Consider the following 17,162-nt stretch of genomic DNA (forward strand, 5'->3'; position numbering starts at 1 on the left):
TGACTCAAAATTATACAGTATGACCAAAAGTCTCAACATAAAATGCTAGATGTATGATATATTCTTTCAAGTTAAATAAAAATGAAAAGGAGAAATACTGAAAATATAGTGATTTCTGAATAGCCAAGTCAATTTTTCACATTTTTTTCCGGAAAATGGCATCAATGTGAAATGTATCAATCACAGTTTATATCAAAAAATTAAAGTTTGTGAAAAACTCATTTAAATAGCAATTTGTATTTCAAAAATTAAATGAAAGGAAATAGAATAAGAATTCTGAATGTAAGGATGAATTAAAATGTGTGATATATTCTGCACAAAAAAGTATAATCAAATTTTACAGCAAAATGTATCTTTAAAGGTGACATAATTCATCCCTCACATTAAGGATAGAAAAAATAAATTGAAAAACTTTTAATATGTGTTGGATTTCTTTAAAGTTATAATGTCATTATGAAAATAGTAAATACTATTGAAGTTACAAAGATTACATTTCAACTCTGGTTAATAATATTGATGGTAATTAATAAGTAATATTAGATAATATACTATAAACTACAACACGCTTATACCATATATCCCCATATTTTATACTTATACAGTCATAATTATATTGATGTGATTATGATATACCAATATATATGTATGTGCAATACATTATATTATATGTATGCACATAATATTTTATCTATATGTAATTCAGTATTATAGGGATGATAGATTATTTAAATTTATGTTAACATATTATAAAATAATGTTTGTTGTTCCCCTACATTTTGTTACACGTTATGAATCTTACTATCATTATGTTCGAAAACAATTCAATGAGATATGGGTTATTGTAGCTCCATTTTACATTTGTGAACATTAGAATCAAAATAACAATCTTCTGGCCAGAAAGCCCATAATCTGAGCAACAACACTGGAGTGAGAGAGTTTGACCAAATTACTCGGCACCTCTGACTCTCATATACCCTCTTTGTATAAAGTGTTTGTATGAAACAATGCATATTAATTTTAGGAAATAAGGTATTATAATAAGCCATTTTCATACTGTAGATAGATACCAGTTATGTAAAACACTTGAACAGTATGTTACATGTACTAAGCACTCAACAGGAGAGCCACAATTGTTATTATTATTATGATTATTAATTACTGTTACCACTTTTCTGGATCTTATTCTACTCCTAGCCTAATGCACTATCATTTAAAATATATATATATGTGTATCTATTTGTATATATAAACATATTTGATTTTAGTCATTTAATATGTTTTATATAATATACACTGTTTTAAAACTTTTTAAACTCTGATGAGAGCAAAACTTTAGGGATTAAGATATTTGAGTAAATGTCTACAGATCACCCTGAAGCTTCTGATGCCTTGACCCAAGTTAAGATTGCCTGATTGCAGCACTACAAAAGTGAAAGTTGTTAAGTAGTCTCTTTTGGGGTTTCACCAACTAAGAGAAATAACGAGGCTTACCATTATAAAAACTAATGTCTTTATAAAACCAATGCCTTTTGTCTACTAGTTTCTGGTCTACAGTAAGTTTTCCAGTGTTATGCACCCTGCTCTATTTATTGTATTATAAATGTCTTAGAAAGATTTAATTAAATTTTTATAAGTTTAACATATATTTTCTATTCATTATATGTCAATTATACACACATACAGAAATATTTTGACATTTTCATATGTCACCTTCCTATACATTGTTAATAAATATGAAAAATGGAGTGGTCAAGGTTTGTGAAGACAATTCTGAGATTAATAATACTGGGGACTTCTCTGGTGGCGCAGTGGTTAAGAATCGCCTGCCAATGCAGGGGACATGGCTTTGAGCCCTGGTCCGGATGATTCCACATGCCGCAGAGCAACTAAGCTCGTGCACCACAACTACTGAGCCTGCGCTCTAGAGCCCACGAGCTACAACTACTGAAGCCCACGTACCACAACTACTGAAGCCCACGCACGTAGAACCCATGTTCCACAACAAAGGAAGCCACCGCAATAAGAAGCCCACGCACCACAACGAAGGGTAGCCCCCACTCAATGCAACTAGAGAAAGCCTGCGTGCAGCAACGAAGACCCAATGCAGCCATAAATAAATACATAAATTTATTTAAAAAATAATAATAATATTGGGATATGGAAGTAAATTATGAAAAAGAAAGTGGTTTTATCTCTACTGATATTTCTGAAGTCCATCACTATTGTAACAGGATTATTGTCAAAGTGTTTTAATTAAGTGGTTTTCTTGCTTCCACCATAGAACGCATTAGTCTTACATCCATACGAACTTCAGGAGAACACTGAAGAAAGCAAATCTAGCAGAAATAACCACAAAATATGTACAAGGACATTATACAAAAATTATACATTACATTTTAAAGAACATTCAAGAAGGCTTAATAAACGGAGAAAAGAAACAATGTTATGGATGAGCAGGCAATTATACTAAGATGTCAAATCTTTCGTAGTGAGCACATTGATTCAATGTGACTCCAATCATAATTATGGCATCTTTTTGGTAGAACGTGAAAATTTATTTTTAAAATATATTTGGTAAAGATCCAAGGGTATACAAAACCCTCTGAAGAATAAAAATATGATTGTGAACAAGTTATTTGATATCCACACTTTTAAAAAGGCTGTGGCAATAAAGATATATTATTGTTTAAAAAGTAGAAAAACAACATGAAACAGAAATGAGAGCTCACAGATCTATAATATATGAGAGAGCTAAAATTACAGGTAAACAGAAAAAGGGTGGATAATTCAATAAATGATGGAGGAAAAACTGATTATTTACTTGGGAGAAAACCTCCATCACACACCATACAGGTATCTTAAAAATGAAAGTAAAATTTGAGACATACTAGAAGATTTGACAAAATATTAAGCAGATATGGATGGAAAGAAGAATTTCTTAAGAGACATATTGAAATCATAACAGAAAATACTGATTCACTTAACCACATGGATAATTCTCTCCCCTTGAGCTTTCATGGGACCTGGGAATATGATGGAATTGTCCTTCCCTTCATTTAGTTATATTATATGTCAAAGATGATGGGAAAATCTCTCCCATGATTATGTACATTACATAACATTCCCTTGTAGCCAGCTGGAGGAAAACTCTCCTGCTGTCCTTGAAGTAAGATGGTACCTTACAATAGGGCCCCATGGCTAGGACCTGGGTGGGGCCACTAGCAACTGGCAGCTACTCTTGGCCAAAACCAGTAAGAAAATCAGGACCTCAGACCTACAACCATGAGGAATCAATTTTCCTAACAACCTCAGTGATCTTGGAAGAGAGTATTTATCTACAGATGCATGTGCAGTTTTGGCAACACCATGATTTCAACCAAGTGAGGCCCCAAGCAAAGAATCCACCTATGCCATGCACAGATTTCTATCCTGCAGAAGGTGGGCATCATAAATGGGGGTTGCTTTATGCCATTAAATAACAAAAACCTAAAATGTAGGAGTCACTTTTAGTACAGGAAAAACTTTCAAAAAGCACTATGATATTTTTCTCTCTGCATCCATTTTACCCTCTCTATGCATTCATTACAACACTCGCACTGCAACACAAGCACTGTGAATATCTATCCATCAAATTATGTACAAAGACAGTATTTTATTCACCTCAGTATTTTTAATAGTTAGCTCATTTCATCATTGTATATGATGAATATATATATATATATATACACACACACAAATAGAATGCACTTAAGGAAAGTGCTGAATAATGAATGAATAAATATATAAATAAACAAACATGAGTTAGGAATGGGCACTTAGGAGAATTTATGAGGGAATATACTGACATATTGAGTAATATATACTTACATGTCTGTGTAAAATTGATAATGATTATGTAAATAAATTCAGTCTTTGCTGCTTCTGTCAGTTTTAAAGTAGAAACCACTTTCAGGTATTTCTCTTTGGGAGTTATGGGTTAGGAAAAGACTTAATTGTCAGCAGGTCTATGAATAAAAATCTCTTTAAGATAACAAAGTAACCATTCCAGACTACTGTTTTTTGTAGAAAGGTAGAGTGTTTTTTGTTCATTCATCTAATCAAAGCAAAGGGGAATCTAATTGAATCCAAAGAATCAGATTCTCTGTGGCAAAATATTCTAAAAGCTCACTGGCTAATTGAAAATTATTTGTATCATTATCTCAGAAACTATGGTACTGTACAGATACAGTGCTGGACACCCTATGCCAAACAACTAGCAAGACAGGAACACAGCCCCACCCATTAGCAGACAGGCGGCCTAAAGTCATAATAAGGTCACAGACACCCCAAAACACACAACTGGACATGGACCTGCCCACCAGAAAGACAAGATCCAGCCGCATCCACCAGAACACTGGCACTAGTCCCCTCCACCAGGAAGCCTACAAAACCCACTGAACAAACCTTAGTCACTGGGGGTGGAAACCAAAAACACTGCGAACTACAAACCTGCAGCCTGCAGAAAGGAGACCCCAAACACAGTAAGTTAAGCAAAATAAGAAGACAGAGAAATACACAGCAGATGAAGGAGCAAGATAAAAAGCCACCAGACCAAACAAATGAAGAGGAAATAGGCAGTCTACCTGAAAAAGAATTCAGAGTAATTATAATAAAAATGATCCAAAATCTGGGAAATAGAATGCAGAAAATACAAGAAACGTTTAAAAAGGACCTAGAAAAACTAAAGAGCAAACAAACAATTATGGACAACACAATAAATGAAATTAAAAATTCCCTGGAAGGACTCAATAGCAGAATAACTGAGGCAGAAGAACGGATAAGTGACCTGGAAGATAAAATAGTGGAAATAACTACTGCAGAGTAGAATAAAGAAAAAAGAATCAAAAGAATTTAGGACAGTCTCAGAGACCTCTGAGACAACATTAAACACACCAATGTTCAAATCATAGGGGTCCCACAAGAAGAGAAAAAGAAAGGGACTGAGAAAACATTTGAAGAGATTATAGTTGAAAACTTCCCTAATAAGGGAAAGTAATTAGTCAATCAAATCCAGGAAGCACAGAGACTCCCATACAGGACAAATCCAAGGAGAAATATGCCAAGACATATATTAATCAAACTATCAAAAATTAAATACAGGGCTTTCCTGGTGGCGCAGTTGTTGAGAGTCCGCCTGCCGATGCAGGGGACGCGGGTTCGTGCCCCGGTCCGGGAGGATCCCACGTGCCGCGGAGCGGCTGGGCCCGTGAGCCATGGCCGCTGAGCCTGCGCGTCCGGAGCCTGTGCTCCGCAACGGGAGAGGCCACAACGGTGAGAGGCCCACGTACCGCAAAAAAAAAAAAAAAAAAAAAAAAAATTAAATACAAAGAAAAAATATAAAAAGCAGCAAAGGAGAAACAACAAATAATATATAAGGGAATCTCCATAAGGTTAAGAGCTGATCTTTCAGCAGAAACTCTGCAAGCCAGAAGGGACTGGCAGGACATATTTAAAGTGATGAAAGGGAAAAACCTACAGCCAAGATTACTCTACCCAGCAAGGATCTCATTCAGATTTGATGGAGATATTAAAACCTTTACAGAAAAGCAAACGCTAAGAGAATTCAGCACCACCAGACCAGCTTTACAACAAATGCTAAAGGAACTTCTCTAGGCAGGAAACACAAGAGAAGGAGAAGACCTACAATAACAAATGCAAAACAATTAAGAAAATGGTAATAGGAACATACATATCAATAATTACCTTAAATGTAAATGCATTAAATACTCCATCCAAAAATCATAGACTGGCTGAATGGATACAAAAACAAGACCCGTATATATGCTGTCTACAAGAGACTCACTTCAGACCTAGGGACACATACAGACTGAAAGTGAGGGGATGGAAAAAGATATTCCATGTAAATGGAAATCAAAAGAAAGCTGGAGTAGCAATTCTCATATCAGACAAAATAGACTTTAAAATAAAGACTGCTACAAGAAGGACACTATATAATGATCAAGGGATCAATCCAAGAAGAAGATATAACAATTGCAAATATTTATGCACCCAACATAGGAGCACCTCAATACAGAAGGCAAATGCTAAGAGCCATAAAAGGGGAAATCGATGGTGACACAATCATAGTAGTGGACTTTAACACCCCACTTTCACCAACAGACAGATCATCCAAAATGAAAATAAATAAGAAAACACAAGCTTTAAATGGTACATTAAACAAGATGGACCTAACTGATATTTATAGGACATTCCATCCAAAAACAACAGAATACACTTTCTTCTCAAGTGCTCATGGAACATTCTCCAGGATAGATCATATCTTGGGTCACAAATCAAGCCTTGATAATTTTAAGAAAATGAAATTTTATCCAGTGTCTTTTTGAACCACACCGCTATGAGACTAGATATCAATTATGGGAAAAAATGTGTAAAAACTACAAACACATGGAGGCTAAACAATACACTACTTAATAACCAAGAGATCACTGAAGAAATCAAAGAGGAAAACAAAAAGTACCTAGAAACAAATGACAATGAAAATCTGGTGACCCAAAACCTGTGGTATGCAGCAAAAGCAGTTCTAAGAGGGAAGTTTATAGCAATACAATCCTACCTCAAGAAACAAGAAACATCTCAAACAACCAACCTAACCTTACAACTAAAGTGATTAGAGAAAGAAAAACAAAAAAAACCCAAAGTTAACAGAAGAAAAGAAATCATAAAGATCAGGTCAGAAATAAATGAAGAAGAAATGAAGGAAACAATAGCAAAACTAAAAGCTGGTTCTTTGTGAAGATAAACAAAATTGATACACCATTAGCCAGACTCATCAAAAAAAAAAGGGAGAAGACAAATGAATAGAATTAGAAATGAAAAAGGAGAAGTAACAACTGACACTGCAGAAATACAAAGGATCATTAGACATTATTACAAGAAACTCTATGCCAATAAAATGGACAACCTGGAAGAAATGGACAAATTCTTAGAAAAGCACAACCTTCGGAGGCTGAACCAGGAAGAAGTAGAAAATATAAAGAGACCAATCACAAGTGCTGAAATTGAGACTGTGATTAAAAATTTTCCAACAAACAAAAGCCCAGGACCAGATGGCTTCACAGGCAAATTCTATCAAATATTTAGAGAAGAGCTAAAACCTATCCTTCTCAAACTCCTCCATAATATAGCAGAGGGAGGAACACTCCCAAAATCATCCTGTGAGGCCACCACCACCCTGATACCAAAACCAGACAAAGACGTCACACAAAAAAGAAAACTACAAGCCAATATCACTGATGAACATAGATGCAAAAATCCTCAACAAAATACTAGCAAACAGAATCCAACAGCACATTAATGGGATCATACACCATGATCAAGTGGGGTTTATCCCAGGAATGCAAGGATTCTTCAATATACACAAATCAATCAATGTGATAAACCATATTAACAAACTGAAGGAGAAAAACCATATGATCATCTCATTAGATGCAGGAGAAGCTTTCGACAAAATTCAACACCCATTTATGAGAAAAACTCTATAGAAAGTAGGCATAGAGGGTATTATGTCAACATAATAAAGGCAATATATGACAAACCCACAGCCAACATCATTCTCAATGGTGAAAGACTGAAATCATTTCCACTAAGATCAGGAACAAGACAAGGTTGCCCACTCTCACCACTATTATTCAACATAGTTTTGGAAGTTTTAGCCACAGCAGTCAGAGAAGAAAAAGAAATAAAAGGAATCCAAATCAGAAAAGAAGTAAAGCTGTCACTGTTTGCAGATGACATGATACTATATACAGAATCCTAAAGATGCTACCAGAAAATTACTAGAGGTAAGCAATGAATTTGGTAAAGTAGGAGGATACAAAATTAATGCACAGCAATCTCTTGCATTCCTATACAGTAATGATGAAAAATCTGAAAGAGAAACTAAGGAAACACTTCATTTACCACTGAAACAAAAAGAATAAAATACCTAGGTATAAACCTACCTAAGGAGACAAAAGACCTGTATGCAGAAAACTATAAGACACTGATGAAAGAAATTTAAGATGATACAAACAGATGGAGAGATATACCATGTTCTTGGATTGGAAGAATCAACACTGTGAAAATGACTACACTACCCAAGCAATCAACAGATTCAATGGAATCCCTATCAAACTAACAATGGCATTTTTCACAGAAGTAGAAGAAAAAATGTCACGATTTGTATGGAAACACAAAAGACCCCAAATAGACAAAGCAATCTTGAGAAAGAAAAACGGAGCTGGAGGAATCAGACTCCCTGACTGCAGTCTATACTACAAAGCTACAGTAATCAAGACAGTATGGTACTGGCACAGAAACAGACATATAGATCAATGGAACAGGATAGGAAGCCCAGAGAGAAACCCACACACATATGGTCACCTTAATTTTGATAAAGGAGGCAAGGATATACAATGGAGAAAAGACAGCCTCTTCAATTAGTGGTGCTGGGAAAACTGGACAGCTTCATGTAAAAGAATGAAATGAGAACACTCCCTAAGACCATACACAAAAATAAACTCAAAGTGGATTACAGACCTAAAACTAAGGCCAGACACTATAAAACTCTTAGAGGAAAACACAGGCAGAACACTCTATCACATAAATCACAGAAAGATCCTTTCTGACCCACCTCCTAGAGAAATGGAAATAAAAACAAAAGTAAACAAATGGGACCTAATGAAACTTAAAAGCTTTTGCACAGCAAAGGAAACCAGAAACAAGATGAAAAGAAGACAACGCTCAGAGTGGGAGAAAATATTTGAAAATGAAGCAACTGACAAAGGACTAATCTCCAAAATTTACAAGCAGCTCATGCAGCTCAATATCAAAAAATCAAACAACCCAGTCCAAAAATGGGCAGAAGACCTCAATAGACATTTCTCCAAAGAAGACATACAGATTGCCAAGAAACACATGAAAGAATGCTCAACATCACTAATCATTAGAGAAATGCAAATCAAAAGTACAATTAGGAATCACCTCACACCAGTCAGAATGGCCATCGTCGAAAAATCTACAAACAATGAATGCTGGAGAAGGCATGGAGAAAAGGGAACCCTCTTGCACTGTTAGTGGGAATGTAAACTGATACACCTACTAGGGAGAACAGTATGGAGTTTCCTTAAAAAACTAAAAATAGAACTACCATACGACCAGCAATCCCACTACTGGGCATATGCCGTGAGAAAACTATAATTCAGAAAGAGTCACGTACCCCAATGTTCACTGCAGCTCTATTTACAATAGCCAGGACATGGAAGCAACCTAAGTGTCCATCGACAGATGAATGAATAAAGAAGATGTGCCACATATATATAATGGAATGTTACTCAGCCATAAAAAGAAACGAAATTGAGTTATTTGTAGTGAGGTGGATGGACCTAGAGTCTGTCATGCAGAGTGAAGTAAGTCAGAAAGAGAAAAAGCAATACCGCATGCTAACACATATATATGGAATCTAAAAAATAAACAAATAAATAAATAAAGGTTATGAAGAACTTAGGGGCAGGACAGGAATAAAGATGCAGAGGTAGAGAATGGACTTGAGGACACGGGGAGTGGGAAGGATAAGCTGGGACGAAGTGAGAGAGTGGCATGGACTTATATACACTACCAAATGTAAATTAGGTAGTTAGTGGGAAGCAGCCACATAGCACAGGGAGATCAGCTTGGTGCTTTGTGACCGCCTGGAGGGGTGGGATAGGGAGGGTGGGAGGGAGGGAGACGCAAGAGGGAAGGGATGTGGGAACAGATGTATATGTATGACTGATTCACTTTGTTATAAAGCAGAAACTAATAAAAAAAAAGAAAAAGAAAAAAAATGTTAACATTAAGTCTCACAATCAATGAATATAGTTTAGCTCTCCATTACTTAGTCCTTCCTTAATTTATCTCAGTAATATTTGGCAGTGCTCAGGGTCTAGGTCTTGCTCACCTCATGTTAAACTTATTCCTTTGTATCTGGTAGTAAAAATGCTATTTTAAGTGTTATCTTTTTCAATTAATTACCAAAGTGTGGTCACTAGAATACAAAAATAGATTGTTTTATATTCATTGTGCATCCAATGGCTCTGATAAATACACTAATTAATTCCACTGTTTTGTTTAGAGATTAAATTTTTTATGTGTTCAATTATATCATTTGCAGATAATGACAGATTTACTTATTTCTCATATATATACCTTTTGCTTTCTTTTCTTATTGTACTGACTAGATGTTCTTTTACAGTTAAGTAGATATGATGATAGTAGACATTCTTGGACATGTTTGTCAGAGTTATTTTAAAGTTCCTATTTGGTAACTTTAATATATGATTTGTTTGTTGAGCTGTTTCCATTTTTCAGTTTTTGTCTATGTTGTCAATGCATTGTTCCTGGGTGCTTTTTTTTTTTTTCAAGCCTCATGATGTTTGATTGAATGAAAGATATTTCGAATGAAAAATTTAGAGTCTCTGTAAGATGATATCTTTCTCTAGGTGTTTTCTTGTGGCAGGCAGATGACATAGTGCTTGATGCTTTGAGAGTTGGTTTTAGGCTTTGTTAGGTCAGGTGTGTTTAATGAGCCCTTGCAAAATATTATGGGCCTTGAATGACAGCTAATTGCCTGGCTTGCTTACCAAGACATAAGACTCCTAAACATTGGTGGGAGCCTGAATTCAAGTCTTTTTCACCCCACTACTTAGCAAATCAAATCACCCAGAAGTTTTTGGTTCTGAGTATCTTGGATTCTTAGCGTACAAATGTGCAGCTTATGAGTTATACAATAAAGGAAGGGATTTGTATATGAATTTTGGCATTTACCTTCCTGAGCATTTTTCCTGTTTAAAATTCCTCCCTTAAATTCCTGACACTTTGGAATTCTCAACCTCCACTGTCTCTTATTTTCAGGGTAGTAAGATGACTTCATGTTTTTTAGCAATATGATTAATCTGAGAAAAAATACACTTAAGATGACTAGAACAATTATTATACATATCATGATGTATTAATCAACCTTGTACTGATGGGCATTTAAGCTGTTACCAAACCATTCCTTTAACTACAATATTGAGATGTGTCTGCTGTTCTACAAGAGATTTCCTTCTTTCTGATTTAAGTATGTCTATTGTTCATCTTTTAATCATGCCATTCTATTCACATTATTTTTTTTCATATTATCTTTTTATCATTTAATTTCTTTGCTTCTTTTTCTTTTCCCCTTTGCCTTCAAATTGCATCCCCAAATATTCTATAATTCTAAAGTTTCTTCTCTAAAATTACTTGGAAAATAGATTACACTTCCGTTCCAGTAATTCCCCTCATCCCCCTTCTTACTCTGTTTTAAATGAAGTATAATATACATAGTGGAAAGCAAACTGTAACAATATTACAACTCAGTATATTTTCACAAGTAATGACATGCATGCAATGAACACCCAGATCAAGAAATAGAACATTACTATCCTACAAGTAGCACTCTGAATAATCCTATTCACAATGCCCCAGAACAGTGAAAATAACCTTTACACTATTTCTACTTTTCAGAATGTATATTAGATTGTCACCATTGTATTTTATACAAATGTACTGTGTTGCTTCCAGTCATTTGGATCTCCTCTTTTGTGAAATGTCTCTTTAACTCCTCTGGCTCTTTTAAAAATATTATTGATTTGTAAAATTTTGAAATATATTTTGGATGTAAATCCTTTTATTCTATAAACATTGCAAATATCTCCTCCCATTATATGGGTTACACTTTCAGTTTTGTAATGATGTGTTTTAGCGAACAAAATTACTTATTTTTAATTTAATTAAATGTTTTGGATTTTTCACTTATGGTTAGCACTTTTTGTGTCATGTTTGATAAATCTTTACATTCTCCAGTATCACAAAAATATCTGTATATATATATATACATATATTTTTTTTTTTTATTTTTTGCTTTATGACAAATTTAATCAGTTATACATATACATATGTTCCCATATCCCCTCCCTTTTGCATCTCCCTCCCACCCTCCCTATCCCACCCCTCCAGGCGGTCACAAAGCACCGAGCTGATCTCCCTGTGCTATGCGGCTGCTTCCCACTAGCTATCTACCTTACGTTTGGTAGTGTATATATGTCCATGCCACTCTTTCACTTTGTCACAGCTTACCCTTCCCCCTCCCCATATCCTCAAGTTGTATATATATTTTAGATATAAACATATTATTGTGTTGACATTTGCGTTTAGATGTGCAATCCATTGAGTTTGATTTTTGTATATGGCTTAGGGACCAAGATATATTTTTTCTAATATTACCCAGGATTATTTATGGCAAAGACCATGCTTCTTGAATTGTAGTGTAATCTTTGTTGTAAGTAGGTCATGGTAGGTAGCCTCTATCGTATTTCATTAACTTATTTGAACATGCTTTTACCAATATGCATTTTCTTGATTATCATAATTTTTAAAAATATTGTTATCTTGCAATGCAAATCCTTGAGCATTGTTTTTCTTCTTCAAGGTGATTTTAACTGTTCTTGATCCTATGGAGTCTTTGAATCCATGTACATGGTATATCCCTTCACTTATCTATGTTTTCCTTAATTTTCCTTTGCAATGCTTTTTTAGTTTCCAATATAGAAGTTGTATGCATATTTTACTATGTTTATTGTTATTAGTTTCCTTTCATATATTTAATTTTTCATTGTAATGTTGGTATATATATAGATACATGAGTAATATTTAATATTGATCTCAAATCCTTGACTTTGCACAATTAACTTATTAATTTGAACAGATTTTCAATAGATATTTTTACTGCCTTTGAAACAAATACTAATCTATAAATAAAACTTTCTTTTTTCTCTCCAAAATTTATTTATTTTTATTTATTGTGCTTGCCTTATTATCCTGCTAGGAACTTTATTTAAATATTGATAAGGTGTTCTACAGTTTCTTCTCTGTAATGATTTGGAAAAATATAAATTGTACTTCAGTATTTTACAAATTTCTCTCATTTTAACTTTGAACTGAATTAAACCATATACAGAAAGAAGGTAACAGACATTTTTGATTATATATCTCAATATATTTTCACAAATAAACATATGATGATAACAAGATGCACAGAAACTTACCTAATTTCTCAGTCTTGATCTCAGGAAAAAAATTTCCCTAATTTTACCATTGATTTTAGATGCTACAGATGACTTTTATATATTATTTATCATATTAAGAAAATTTTCTTCCATTTTTGGAGTGTTAAGAGTTTCTTTATTGAATGTGAGTTAAATATGGTCAAATTCATTCTCTGCATCTTTTAAAAGGAATAGCACCCATGCACACACACATACACACATTAATGTAAAACAAATATTGGTGGTAATATAAAGTATATAAGTAAACATGTAGATAAATTACTATTAAATTACTCTAATATATGTTCCAGATTATATAGTTCACTGTTCACATTTCATTCTCCTAAACATTATGTTAAAAATCTGTATTTTCAGATAGCCAATAGGCACATGGAAAAAATGCTCAACTTTGCTAATTATTAAAGAAATGCAAGTCAAAACTACAATGAGGTACCACCTCATACTGGTCAGAATGGCCATCACTAAAAAGTCTGCAAATAATAAATGCTGGAGAGGGTGTGGAGAAAAGGGAACCCTCCTACACTGTTGGTAGGAATGTAAATTGGTGCAGCCACTATGGAAAACAGTATGGAGATTCCTCAAAAAACTAAAAATAGAGTTGCCATATGATCCAGCAATCCCACTCCTGGGTAAATATCAGGACAAAACTATAATTCAAAGAGATACATGCAGCCCTATGTTCATAGTAGCACTTTTATAGTAGCCATAGTAGCACTTTTATAACAGCCAAGACATGGAAACAACCTAAATGATAAATGTCCATTGACAGATGAATGGATAAAGATGTGTGAGTGTGTAACACTGGACTATTACTCAGCCATGAAAAAGAATGAAATAATGCCATTTGCAAAACACTGATTGACATACATACTAAGTGAAGTAAATCCAAAAGAGAAAGACAAATACCATATATCACTTAGATGTGGAATCTAAAATATGACACAAATGAACGTATCTATGAAAGAGAAACAGATTCACAGATATAGAGAATAGACTTGTGGTTGCCAAGGGGGAGGGGGTGATGGAGGGATGGATTGAGAGTTTGGGATTAGCAGATGCAAACTCATATATAGAATGGATAAACAACAAGGTCCTAATATATAGCACAGGGAACTATATTCAATATCCTGTGATAAACCATAATGGAAAGAAATATGAAATAGAATATATATATATATATGTAAAATTGAATCACTTTGCTGTACAGCAGAAAGTAACACAACATTGTAAATCAACTATACTTCAATTAAAAATAATCAATTAATTAATTTAAAATAAAAAGATAAAAAAATAAACATCTATATTTTATAAATTCCAGAGTAATGTAATGTTTGCTATTTGTAAAATCCATATATTTATGAATTACATAGTTACAAGTTAAATTAATTTGTACTTTTGCTTCCACATAGAATGTAGTTGAAATGATTTGGAAAAATGATCACTTCTGCTGTAACAAATGGGAAAAACATTATATGTTTAAAAACACAAATTACTCTAGTTTTATATTATGGCTTGAAATCAAGAATTCCATACTGAAAAATACTTTTCTGAGGTTAACTAAGAATCACTCTTTTGTTCCCACAGGGGCTTGGTCTGAAGATCTGTCTTGACCTAGGTAAAGTGAACACTGCTGAATGTGGAACTCAGTTATAACCGGTGGTGGTCATGCTAAAAAAAACATGGGCTGTTTTTCCCCATGGGCATCTGCTCACTTTGGGGGTACTGAAGGAGAATAGGGACTAGGGGAAATATTTCTTTTTTATATATATTTACAAATTTGTGTACATATATTTGTGATAGCATATATATAAATTAAATTTAAATTGGATAAAATATTGTACTAAAATAGACTGCATCTGTTTTGCCTGATCATATACCACTTTCTGTAATGGTCAATATTCTCTGATATTCTTCTAATAATTCTTGGAAGAAGCCAAGCTCTTCCTCAACACAAGCTGATTGCACTGTCACCTTATTTTTCACATGACAGTTGAAGAGGTTTAGAACGAGTCTCCCCACAATGTGCCACTTTTGCTTGAGAATTATTTTGAGCTAAAGGCAATCGAGACCCTGCAGGTTCAAGATAAACTTTTGTCCCCTCTTATCTACCTAGAATAATTTATATTGAGGGTCTTTCCCCCAAAAAAGAGTTATTACCAGAGATAAATTTTATCTGAGTGGCAAACATCTAATTACCCAACATCTGCCCTTATCATTCTGTAAATTGCCCTCCTGTCCTTGGATGCCCCAGACCCCTATCCTATTCCTCAGCTCAGGATGGCGTGCACACCTTTCTGTCTTTGAACCTTTCATGTATGCGGGGTTGTGCATGTTTGTTTTTTCCCCTGTTCATTAGTCTCGTGTTGACTTGACAATTTGAACAGTGAAAAGAACCTCTGTAGGGTGGAAGAGAATTCTTCTTCCCCCTACACATGTTTCTTTGTATCTTTAGACCTCAGCTATCTGGCTGTGTCATCTGAGGGCCCTTCCTTGTTCAGCCTACTTTTTTTCTTTTAATTTTCTTAAGTGAACTTATTACAAATTGCATTGATTCACTCATATAAACATTTTGTGAATGTTTCTCATACTGGAAAAAATACATTTTCGATATTTCACAATATAAGTTTAAAAATAGTATTTGATTTTTAGAATCAAAATGTCCTATGTTACATTCACATTTCAGGTGTGTATTATTCACTGAATTTTCGCTTGTGAATTGTCTTTTCTTCAACTTTGTGTCTTTTACCTTTAGCTTTCTGAGTTATTTTCTTATTGGCTTATAAAGAGAGTTTATTTATTTTGACTATAGAGATGTTAAGGATTTGTCTGTTTCATGTATTACAAATATAAATTGCTTTTCTGTCTTTTAAAAGTAATTCTCATTTAACATATAATAGTCGTTAGAATCCATCTCAACAAATATCTCTACTTCAATAGCTTGTAGACTGTGTGATGCAATAACAACCTTTATTTTCAAACCAACATAAAATATAATTATTTTCATAAATATTCATAAAAGTATTTTTGTGTCTATATAAATTTTAATTTTTACCCAACAGTAAATATTCATAATTAAAATATTGATTAATTAAGACATTCTGACAACAGGTAATCTATATTATGAAGATTTGAAGAAATAAACTGAGATTTAAGATTAAGAAGCAATTCACACTTCTGGGGAAGATGGCGGAAGAGTAAGACGCGGAGATCACCTTTCTCCCCACAGATACACCAGAAATACAGCTACACTTGCAACAACTCCTACAGAACATCTACTGTACGCTGGCAGAAGACCTCAGACCTCCCAAAAGGCAAGAAACTCCCCACATACCTGGGTAGGGCAAAGCGGAGAGATTCCCGCACAGAGGATCGGTGCCAACCGGCACTCACCAGCCCGAGAGGCTTGTCTGCTCGCCCACCGGGGCGGGCGGCGCTGGGAGCTGGGGCTCGGGCTTCAGTCGGAGCGCAGGGAGAGGACTGGGGTTGGCAGCGTGAACACAGCCTGAGGGGGCTGGTGCGCCGCAGCTGGCTGGGAGGGAGTCCGGGAGAAAGTTTGGACCTGTCCAAGAGGCAAGAGACTTTTTCTTCCCTCTTTATTTCCTGGTGCGCGAAGGGAGGGGATTGGGAGCGCTGCTTGGAGGGGCTCCAGAGACGGGCACGAGCCGCGGCTGAAAGCATGGACCCCAGAGACGGGCGTGGGACGCTGGGGCTGCTGCCGCCGCTGCGGGGCCTGTATGCCAGCACAGGTCGCTGTCCACGTCCCCCTTCTGAGGAGCCTGTGCAGCCCGTCACTGCCGGGGTCTCTGGACCCAGGGACGGCTTCCCTGGGAGAAGGCACGGCGCGCCTCGGGCTGGTGCAACGTCACGCCGGCCTCTGCCACTGCAGGCTGCACCCGCACTCCGTGCGCCTCCCTGCCCCCCGGCCTGAGTGAGACAGAGTCCCCGAAGAGGCTGCTCCTTTAACCCTGTCCTGTCTGAGCAAATAACAGATGCCCT

This window comes from Hyperoodon ampullatus, assembly GCF_949752795.1.
Source record: "Hyperoodon ampullatus genome assembly, chromosome: 2".
Taxonomy (NCBI): Eukaryota; Metazoa; Chordata; class Mammalia; order Artiodactyla; family Ziphiidae; genus Hyperoodon; species Hyperoodon ampullatus.